The sequence below is a fragment of the Malaya genurostris genome, chromosome 3 (assembly GCF_030247185.1).
Source record: "Malaya genurostris strain Urasoe2022 chromosome 3, Malgen_1.1, whole genome shotgun sequence".
NCBI lineage: Eukaryota > Metazoa > Arthropoda > Insecta > Diptera > Culicidae > Malaya > Malaya genurostris.
Genome location: NC_080572.1, coordinates 281,592,273 through 281,604,457, shown reverse-complemented (window position 1 = coordinate 281,604,457; position 12,185 = coordinate 281,592,273). Strand labels below are relative to the sequence as shown.

The following is a 12,185-nucleotide window of genomic DNA, read 5'->3' as shown; positions in this document are numbered from 1 at the left end:
TCAAACGTTATTTTTTTGTAAGTTATAAACATTACAAAGTGTTACATGCATTACTTTTTAGTGAGGTATAAACGTTACGAAGCGTTACATGTGTATTTATTTTTTTAGCTTACGAAGCGTTCCACGCGTTACTTTTTTGTGTACCATCGGCGTTACGAAGCGTTACATGCGTTACTTTTTTGTAAATCATAGGCGTTAAGAAGCGTTACTTTTTTTGTAAGATCTAGGAGTTACGAAGCGTTACATGCGTTACTTTTTTGTAAATCATAGGCGTTAAGAAGCGTTACTTTTTTTGTAAGTTATAAACGTTACGAAGCGTTACATGCATTACTTTTTTTTGTAAGTTATAGGTTTTTCTGTGATTTATGACGTTACGAAGCGTAACAAGCGTTAATCATTTGTAAATTATAACCGTTACACTTTATAAGTTTTGGGCGTTACGAAACGTTATAGGTGTTACCTTTTGTTACTAGGTGTAGAATACGCTCAAACTAAGGAACATTTTTTCGAGGCCCGGAGAAGTGAGTGTCTGTATACGGCACCTTTTATCATGACATTTTGTCACGTTTCGAATTATGCACGGCTCTTTTTTGGTAATATAATCTTTCGAATATTACATAGTATTAGTAGAAAGATGGCGGTATTTTCGGTAATAACTCGAAATATTTCAATAAGTAGATCGATCTATTGGAATGGGGAGGTTACGGGTATAAGAGTTTATCTTTAAAAAAATTAAATTCAAATGTTTTGCATAGTACAAAGCATCATTCGAACAACATTTTGTATTTTTTTTCGGGGAAAAATATTGAGAAATAAGGCGATGAAGGAGTATTGTTCAGATCACTTTTAAGGTGCGGTGTCCGCTGTATCTCAGCGCAGACTTATCAGAAGTCATCAAATTAAATCAGCATGGTCAAGCAGGTGTCTTTCTAGACCCCTACGGCTTTGTTTTATTTATTTATTTTTTTTTTTAAATTTTTGGTTGTTGTTTAATGTCAAAACTGTGACTTTTCACAAAAAAATCGACATTTTGTAGCTGTAAATTCTCCCCGAAGTAACAAAAAACCAACAAGAAAACGTTTGGGTCTGGAAGTTTACATGTGGAAATTGTGTGCTAACTTCGATAAAAGTAGTGGTGAAGTAGTTTTCAAATGGCGACGGACACGGAGATATAATAGTATAACTGACGTAAGCGACAAAACACGTTGTTTTTCAGCGCTAGGCTAGGCCTAGGCTCAAGTAACTATTGAATTATGGACCAAGATTAAAAATCAAATGGCTGTCACTTCTGGTTCCGAACATGTAATGGTATGAGTGACGTAATCGAATAACCGTACATTTTTCGTCAGCTGAATTTTCTCGAAGATGACTCAACAGACTTCGATAAACATAGGCTTATTTGAAGGCTAACAATGTCAATCATATTTGGAAAGGTAATGGCGAACATTTTAGTTTCAAAAGATGCAATGTTGTATGTGATGTAACCGAAGAGAAATTCATTAAAAGGTTTTTGCAGATAGTATTGCACAAACAATGTCTCCATTGCTCCTCCGCAATATATTTTACATAATTCTACTGAATTTTATCATAGTTGTCTTTCAGAATATCAGTCACAAAAACGTTCAAGGAAATAATATTTTCTTATTTCTCAAGTGTCAACAAAATTCTTCTTGAACTTGACGGGAATTCACATTTAAGATAATAGTCTAAATATCTTTGCAATTTTCTAAGATTCGAACTTATGAATTTCACTTAAAATTGTCACGTTTCGAGCACTGACCATTCATCAGTCATAGCACAAGCGAAGCTCTAACATGACCGACGACATTCTCACACGCAAAACAAACGTGATAAGGTCACGAACGGGGGGGAATAAGACTGGGAGCGACCGAAACAGACATAATTGATGCTCGTAAAGTCCATTCTCGCAAATCCTGACTGCCGATGTAAACGCTACCAGTCATTAACTCGGATTGCCTATTTTGCTTCCACGAAGGCGCTGTTTGAGTTGCTGAATGATACAAAGTCATCTTCCCGTTCACGTGTTAGTGCTGGTAACAACAACAATAATAACAACAGAACTGAAACCGATGGGATCAACTGCGGGAAGAACCCCACGACCAGAGACTGGTCAGTAGAATTGATGCACGTTTGGTTCTCTGTTCTGTTCAAAGTCAGAAAATGGCTTCATTGCCACTGATTATCCTGCGATGGACAAGACGTGCTAATTTTTTGTCATACATGTCCATTGGGACCACTAATTAAGAGATACATCGTTTAAAATTTACCTCGGTGTGGAATGTTTCGACTGTCGGGATGGGTTCTCAGAAAACGTATAAAGACATTAAATTAAAGCTTCTTCTCCGTGACTCGCTAGCCTGCCGGGTATCTATGAAATGGTTTCACTCTCCCTTGGGACCCTGCTAACCACTGCTGGTTTTATTTTTATTTTTTGTTTGGCCCTATTTAGAACCTAGGGGGGAGAAAAATAAAAAGGTTCCCGAGCCTGCGGCTGAGATCTGTTTACAGGCGCGGTTTGCAATTTGTAAGATCATTTAGCGTGGATAGTATCAATTATCTGTCGTTTTATAGAAGCTGGAAAGCTCAGTCAGCCTGAGTGTGTCCTTCTTATCGCGTCGTCAACGATTCTCGCTCCTTTTCAGGAGGCCCGTGTTTCGTCCGGTGCACATTTCATTGGGTGTTTAGCTGGGAAAATAATGGGATCGTTTAAAAAAAATTTAAAATCACCCGACAATGGTTGAAGGTAATAAGCAACAATGTAAGTGAATATTGTTGATTCGAGCCGAAGCATTCTCTCGGACCGAATCATCGGCTTCATTCTTTGGAACTGGTCGGATTGCGTGTTCATTAATACTAATTGAGCTTCCTAAAATTGTTGTTGTTTAGACGTTCCAAGAACGTAGCAGGTAGCAGAATTGTGTGGCTTCGTGTTGTTGGTGAAGCAGTAAAAACTGCAATAAATTTTAAGCTACGAAAATTCGGTCTGGAAGAGAATAAGGTTCAGGTAGAGTTTTCGTAAATAGAAGAATTGTTCTACCTAGTTCAATTTGAATTCCCATAAAAAAACGTCACTTTCCCTGGAACAATTTAAAAGGCTGGATATATTAGTATTGTATACCATTTGACCTTCCAAAGATTTTTCTATTCGCTCAATTTTCTCGGAGATGGCTGAACCGATTGAAACAAGCTTAGATTGTGAATCATGTTCCTGGTTCAAATGGATGCCACTTTAGTTCCGGATATATCATGGTATAAATGACGTAACCGACAAAACTCATTATTTTTTCCAATCAATTTTCTCGGATATGGTTGAACCGATTATAACAAATCTAGGCTCGTTCGAGACTTATATTAGGTTGTGGAGAGATATGATCGAATAAATGACGGTAACGACAAATCAGTATTTCTTCAATCCGCCCAATTATTTCAGAAAGTGATCAACAATAAAGTTCAAATGTATTATTGTTGATACTTTAGGTTAGAAAAATATTACCGAATGTGAAACGAAAACGTGAACGATATGCCATCGCCTCTGGAAAAAATAATCTAACCAGTGACGTATCTAGGAGGGGGGCGAATGGGGAACCAGCCCTGGCCGCAACGTTTTTAGGGGCGGCAAACCAATCCTTGGGACCTTTTTTTTTTGCTCGTGCAAGTCATCTTTCTGAAGATGGAGTTTAGTTTTTTTTTGTTTTTCTAAATAATACAACCATGAAGGGCGGCATATCTTATTTTGCCCCGGACGCCAAATTTCCTCGGTACGCCACTGGGTCTAGCAACCCCGATTTTGATGTTCTGCATCGGCGCAAAGTTCGAGTAAAAACGTATAATGACCTACATTGAAACCTAAATTATGTACATTGATATGCTCAAAGTAAATGCTCAATTTTCAATAATATTAATCTTCATTTAAAATAGAAATCTTTGCTCTCAACTTGTTATAAATTCCACGCTTTCCAAATTTACATACTGAAATTGGTAATCTAATTTTCCGAAGTTCGGTAGTAGGCAGTTCATTTTGGTATTCATACACACTTAGAAAATTTTGAAGAATTCGGTAATTCTTTACAGAATTTTCCATGACTGACCGTTCGGTAATTGATATGATTACTGGTCATTCGGTAATAAAAACTTTCAAACAACCAGGGAAATGGAGGTATTTGGGCAACTCTAATAAGGGATGATTTTTTTAAGATATTGAGAATTTCGAGGTATATGAAATCTTTACTGGAATCAATAGAACGATGAATTATTTAATGTTTAAAGATAATCGGCCAGTTAGTTCACGAATAAATGCTTCAATGTTGGCTTCCAGTGCGTCAATCGTTGCTGGTTTAGTCTGTTAAATCACACGATCTAGACGGCTAATTGACGGGGCCAAAACGTGAGATAAAATGCTGATCGAAGGTGGCTCTCAATTTGGTCATTGTTTCGCGTGCCGTGTGAGACATGGTACCGTCTTATTGAAACCGCATGTCAGGCATCTTCAATTCTTCCATATTTCACAAAAAAAAAAATCGTCAATCACGATAGCGCTCGCCACTCGCAGCCGATTTATATAGCGTACAGAATCATTGCATGGCTAGTACTAATGATTCTACTGACGCTAAGAATTCTTCCAGGTCGGGGCTCGAACATACGACAACTGGCTTGTAAGACCAGCGTCCTATGCATTGAACCACCAACCCGGGACAAATTCCAAAGCAAATGCTTTAATGCTTAGTAGCTAATAAAGTCAACAAGTTTTGCTGATAATTCCGTTTTAATGATCATGATGTGAATTATTCAAGACTTGCATAAAACACTGGGAAATGATTTTTTTCGTTATTTTAAATATGTGATATTTCAGAAGAACGGTTGTAGATTAACAAAACGGACGTAAGCACTATTACATTCCATTTGTCTTTATCTCAAATCAATTCTAATTAAAATATTTAGACAATTGAAGAATTCGGCAAAACAACCCTTTCATTGAAAAGGCTTTCGGCGAAATGGCTTTCGGCAAAATGACCCTGACCCGTGTTGGATGCAAGTGAACATAGTGATATGAAATCATTTTCTGTCTCGTAATTTAACAAATAGCTTTGAGTAATTCTAATGTTTTAAAAACATATGCACCTGTACCCGTTCGACGAGGTCCTGAAGAATTTTGATCTTTTTGTAAATTAAAGAACGCTTACCGAAAATTTCAATAACCGTTTGACAGTTAGTTTTGACGACAATCAGTATCTACAAAAGTTCGGCAATTGGATTAGCGTACTCGGCGATTATTCATATTTATTTTTGGCAAGACTGTTTTTGATAGATCACGCGTGAATCGTGTCTTGTGTCATCGTCAAAATTGTTCAGTTCGGTCTATAATTTAATCATGAATGAGCGCTGACAAAGTTGGAGGAAGATCCACTTTTTTCTCGAAAAATTGTGTTCATCGACGAAGCTCATTTCTCTAACAAGCAAAATTGCCGCATATGGAGTGAAGACCAGCCAGAAGCATTGCCACAGCTATCAATGCATCCCAAATAAGGTAACTATTTGGTGTGGATTATGAGCCGGTAGCATTATACGTGAAATACGCGGCCAATAGGAAATCATCTTCAAACATTAAATTATATTGATCGTTCTATTGAATTTAATAATGATTTTATGAATCTTCTCAAATTTTTGGTGTTATTTTGAAAATAAAATCCTATACCTCCAGAAAAATCACTTTATACATATATATATATATATATATATATATATATATATATATATATATATATATATATATATATATATATATATGTATATATATATATATATATATATATATATATATATATATATATATATATATATATATATATATATATATATATATATATATATATATATATATATATATATATATATATATATATATATAAATATATTTACGGAATTATGTAATAAAAATTTGCGTATAACTGATATAACTAATCCTCCTGGTAAAAATTTGCATAATTTTTGTAATGTGCCATGCAAAAAAAAATATCAGGCCCTGGAGTTCAATGAAAGATTGATAGTACCTATTATCATTCTCCAAACAGGACCAACCTACAGGCCGTGTGGAATCCGACGGCAAAAAATGTAGACAAGAGTAGATTCACTGGGTTTCCATTTTCCTACTTTCAGTTACTAGAACACTTTTTGCATTCTCTATACAAAGGTATTAGAATTGTTGGAAAAACCGACTTCCGAACGAAGCCTCAGAGACCCATAGTATTATATATACCAATCGACTCAGCTCGACGAGATCGGAAAATGTCTGTGTGTGTGTACTTTTCGAAAATATTTTTACGCGCTCAATTTTCTCAGAGATGGCTGGACCGATTTGAACAAACTAAGACTCGTTTGAAAGCTATTATTGGGCCATTGATCAAGTTCGTAGATTAAATGATTGCGACTTTGGGTTCCGAAGATATGTTGGTATAAGTGACGTAACCGACAAAACGCGTTGTTTTTTACTGTTCTAATATATATAAGGGTGCCAATATTTTTGGATCAACTCTAATTTCTTTAAGCGCTAATGCTCAAAAGTTTAGGCACATCGAAAAAAGTCCTCAGGCAAAATTCGAGCAAAATCGGACATGTGTAAGGGGCGCTGCGGTAAAGGGGAGGGAGGGAGTACATGAGATTTCCGAAATCGGAAAATTTTTTTGATGCCGAACGTCTTAGATTTATTGAGATTCAGCGTCACCTCAAAAAAAAAACAAATTTATTTGTTAAAATCGACTTTCTGGGACTTAAGAAAGTTTCAGAAAGTCGATTCTTTGAAAAAATTTTTTTTTCGAGGTGACACTGAATCTGGACGTTTCATGCATTTCTAAGACTTTTGGCATCAAAAATCTTTGAAACATTTTTTTTCGATTTCGGATAGCTTCTTTTAACAACTTTTAATGTTGAATTTAGTTTTCTAATGCATATTCTAAGCCATCTAGATGGTGGTGAGCCCAATTTGTCCGTGTTCTTTGTCTCATTTTCGAATGTGCCGACTTGTTCCACTAGAACAATATGACTAATTTTATTGATCTAGTGCACGTATCTTCTTACCAAATAGGCTACCAAATCGTGCTTTGTTTAGTGTTTGTATGACCAACTAGGAATCTGTCCGGCAGAAAAACGAATTATATAGTCTGAGTAGGTTTCGGATCCCTCGAATGGCAGAGTCTGAATGCTTCTTGGCTCACACGTCTTGGTTGTCTTATATATTTTTAGTTGAATTGTCTAGGTATTTACTGAAATAGCCAAATATCAGATAGGACATATTAGGACAGGACCAGTTCGAAAATTTGTCTTGGAACTGTTAGGATGAGAGCACAATTATATGCAAATATAATTAAATAAAAATTCATAGTACCTCAGTTTAGCACTAATTGACCTTAAATTAAAGTAACTACATATTTCTTTCTCGGTAACCGGCTGCCTAGAGACTGAAGAATTGAAACTAGAAGATTGAAAAATAACATTTTGTTAGAAATTTACTAATACTTTTCGACTATTTCAAATCAGACGCATGCTATAAATAAGCTGTCTTATAAAATAAGTGTCCTAAATATCGTGGGATTGGGTTGGTTTCAAATCAATTGACTACCGTCCTGAGTATTTGAACTGTACCTGACGTATGTCACTTCTAGGTACAGATATTACAGTATAAAAATATCGCAAGGTTAGGCACGAAATTTAGTAAGTTTTACTGCTTCGCTTCTAGAATTGTAACGGTGCAGTTTGGTTTATTTACAACAAACATACCACAGAAATAACGCTGAACAAATGATAGTATAACGTATAAAGGTTCCGAATTCAGTTTCAAAATTCATGTTTGGAATCCAGATCAAGAATTTAGTCCTAGAACCCTAGAACTAAACTCATTTTCAGAATACATAGCAAAGCTAAGTCCTGGCATTACATTCCTTTTGTGGAATTTGGCCTTTCTGTTTCAACAGACTTCGCAGCCGGTTCTTAGTGTACAGAATCATTGCATGGCTAGTACTATGGATCCTACTGACCCTCAGAATCCTTCCAGGTCGGGGCTCGAACATACGACAACTGGCTTGTAAGACCAGCGCCCTATGCATTGAACCACCAACCCGGGTCAATACATACAGGTTTCGAATTTAATGCTCGAACTGAGTACTGAATACTTGAATTCCGGACCAGAACCTAAATTAGTTCCAAAACTTAATTCCAGAATTCATCTTCCGAAATCAATCCCAGCATACAGGTTTTAAATTCTAAACTAGAATTCTGGAAATGAATTCTGAAACTGAATTGTGGAATCAAATTCCGGTTCAGAGATTTGGTTCGGAGCTCAGATCTCAAATTTTGTTCTAGAATCCACATCTAGAATTCATATGATATTATTATATTTTGTTCCAGAATTGTTCCTGAATCAGAATTCTGGAACGAACTCCGAACTTAAATTAAGGCACTAAATTCAAGTCAAGAAACGAGCTCCAAAAATTCAGTTCCAGTTCCATCTTTCGAATCTGTATTTTGAAACTAAATTCTATTAATATTAAGTTCAGAATCATCCTAAATTCAGTTACAAATTTCAGTTTTGAAACTCAGTTCCAGCGTTTGAGATTTTATACCACGCATAAGGTCTTTTGTTGTAGTTGGTGGTGGTGGTTGTAGAAGGTCCTCTTCAAGGCTCCAGTCCCGTCTAACACACACACACATGAAGAAATGATCGATTGTCGAACATGATTTACCCTTTCATACTAATCCAGTTTAACATCGGGAACAACAGTTCGGCTGAAAAGTTCGTGTCGTTTAATAGAAACACACATTTTTTTGCCAAAATTCGTTTTTATTATTCAACATTATTGCCATCAGAGGTGATACAGCGATTAAAGCGATCTTCCAACTTTTCGATACCATTTTTGTAGTACGATTTGTCCTTTGCCTCAAAATAGGCCTCAGTTTCAGCGATTACCTCTTCATTGCTTCTAAATTTTTTACCAGCGAGCATTCTCTTGAGGTCTGAGAACAGGAAAAAGTCACTGGGGGCCAAATCTGGAGAATACGGTGGATGAGGTAGCAATTCGAAGCCCAATTCGTTCAATTTCAGCATGGTTTTCATCGACTTGTGACACGGTGCATTGTCTTGATGAAAGAAAACTTTTTTCTTCTTCAAATGAGGCCGTTTTTTAGAAATTTCGTCCTTCAAACGCTCTAATAACGCTATATAATAGTCACTGTTGATGGTTTTTCCCTTTTCAAGGTAGTCGATGAAAATTATACCATGTGAATCCCAAAATACAGACGCCATAACCTTACCGGCCGATTGTTGAGTCTTTCCACGCTTTGGGTTCGGTTCATCGCGTGCAGTCCACTCAGCTGACTGTCGATTGGACTCCGGAGTGAAGTGATGGAGCCATGTTTCGTCCATTGTTATATATCGACGAAAAAAAATCGGTTTTATTTCGATATAACAGCTCCAAACACTGCTCAGAAACATCAATTCGTTGTTGTTTTTGATCGATTGTGAGCTCATGCGGCACCCATTTTGCACAAAGCTTTCTCATATCCAAATATTCGTGAATAATATGTCTAACACGTTCCTTTGATATCTTTAGGGTGTCAGCTATCTCGATCAACTTCACTTTACGGTCATTGAAAATCATTTTGTGGATTTTTTTCACGTTTCCATCGGTAACAGCCTCTTTTGGACGTCCACTGCGTTCATCGTCTTCGGTGCTCATATGACCAGTACGAAATTTTGCAAACCACTTACGAATTGTTGCTTCGCCCGGTGCAGAGTCTGGATAACACTCATCAAGCCATTTTTTGGTATCGGCGGCACTTTTTTTTTATCAAAAAGTAGTGTTTCATCAACACACGAAATTCCTTTTTTCCATTTTTTTCACAATAACAAAAGTAGCTTCACTCAAAATGCAATATCTCACAAACTAATAATCAGACAGCTGTCAAATTTATACACGTATCTTTTGAAGGTTGGTACTAACTGAAAATGGTATGGATTTAATTCTAGTGGCGCCCTATCATAGAAACGATACGAACTTTTCAGCCGATCTGTTAATATGGGCCTGACTAACTCAAAAAACTCCGTGTGAAAAATTTTACCTCGTTGTTTCCAAAAGTTTGAAAAAAAAATAAAATTTTGGGTTCTATATGGTTATTTCACACTGTTGGAAATTTAATCATAAATTGCTGATCATAATTCTGATAGCATGGAAAAATAATTAGGATGTTGCGTTTAGTAAAATTCGAGATAAAGACTGTCCCAGAAAGCATGGACGCAACCAAAATCTGCTGCCATTTTGCAATGGTTCAAAATCTGTCTATTATTATGGCTGCGTCTTGTTGTTTACACTCTTCTTTAACCACTTGTGCAGTTGTTTATTCGTATTCATTAGTTTGTTTCGAAATGCGTGGACTTTCAGCAGATCAACGTCGAAAAATTGTGTACAAATGGTGCACAGAACGCGGACTGCCACTGAGAAAGATAGCAAAACTGGAAGGACTAAGTGAAAAAGTCGTGCGAAATGCAATCACGAAGTTCGGTGAGGACAACACCTTTGAGGATAAACCGAAAACGGGTCGAAAAAAAGGTCCTGCTAACCCTCAGTTGGATAAACGTATACTGAAGGCTTTCGAGCAAAAGAAGGAGGTTTCAGTTCAGGATGTGGCCAAAAAAGTGAACACTTCGAAGTCAAATGTTCTTCGTGCTAAAGAACGTTTGAATCTGCTGGAAATTTGAACTGCATAATCATGGACGACGAAACGTACGTGAAACTCGATTACAAATCCCTGCCGGGACCAACATATTATACGGTACGAGAAGGGCAAGCGTTAAATCAGTCCGAGACATCGCTTGAAGTCGAAATGTTTGGAAAGAAAGCTATGGTCTGGCAAGCAATTTGTAGCTGCGGTAAGATATCGAAACCTTTCATCACCACTGCTTCAATGAACAGCGAAATAAACATCAAGGAGTGTTTACAAAAACGACTTCTACCCATGATTCGAAGCCACAAGGATCCTGTTGTCTTCTGGCAAGATCTTGCTTCTTGTCACTACTCGAAATCAACGGTAGAATGGTATACTACCAAAAATGTCACTTTCGTCCCAAAAGACATGAATCCACCAAATTGCCCACAACTTCGACCAATTGAGGAATTTTGGGCATTAACGAAGGCACATCTTAGGCAGCCGAAACCATTCAACAGTTCGAAAAAGATTGAAAAAAATGTCAAAATTTGTCGCCAAGAAGTCTGTACGGAATTTAATGAGGAACACTTGTGAATGATCTACAGCGAAATCAAAGTGCGTCCATACTTTCTGGGACAGTCTTTGAACATTCGTTTCATACGGTTTTCAGCACGCAAGCGGAATATTCTAGGTATTCTAATAAACGGTTCGATAAGACCCAGGTCTAATTCAATATCAGACTAAAACCTATAGGAGTCTACTTCTGAAACGAAGACAATTTCCGGTAGTGAGCTAGTTCGAAAGCACCTAACGACTAGTTATCTATTCAAAGCACTGCTAGCCAAATGTTCTTCACAAATCGTTTAGACTACATCCTTTATTTGATACGTTCTGGTGCATACTTTTTCAATTTATTTCAAATCTAAGCTGAATCCTACTTCCATCGGAAGCTCAGGGTATGACAAATTCCTCGGCCCTTTCAACAATAATATTAGCTAACTTGGCATGATGTGCTAGCAGCAGAATGTAGCAACCGTTTGAGGACTACTTGACACGAAATGCAAATATTGGCAAAGCTATTTTCAACGTGAATACGTGCGTTTTATATTTGTACTTCACACCCGTAGCGGTTGTCCGCTGTCAGATAGTACAAAACATTGCACCAGCCACTAAATCATAGGCCTTTTTCTCGCTCTTTTTTTTTCTTCTAATCTTTTGCTCGCTGGCCAGCACTGGACAGAAGAACCATTGCAATCACTTTGCATACCATTTTCCACGTTGTTTGCTGGTACCATCGCCGGTGCATCCTCGGGGCAACCCGGTACTACAATGCACAATTTAGACCGCTGGAAATTGCGTGGTGCACACCGCGGGAACGGTCTGGGGTCTGGTCTCGAAAGGAATCCGTACGCGAAAAGCCGCTCATTTGTACTGTTTTTTTCTTTTTCGCTAACGTACCTCCGCACGAAGCG

General features: G+C 37.2%; 1 protein-coding gene across 3 annotated transcripts in view; it reads right to left on the bottom strand.

Annotated features, from left to right (window-relative positions):
* Positions 1-12,185, bottom strand: part of LOC131439612 (uncharacterized) — a 321,124-nt gene that overhangs the window by 37,298 nt on the left and 271,641 nt on the right. The window lies entirely within an intron of this gene.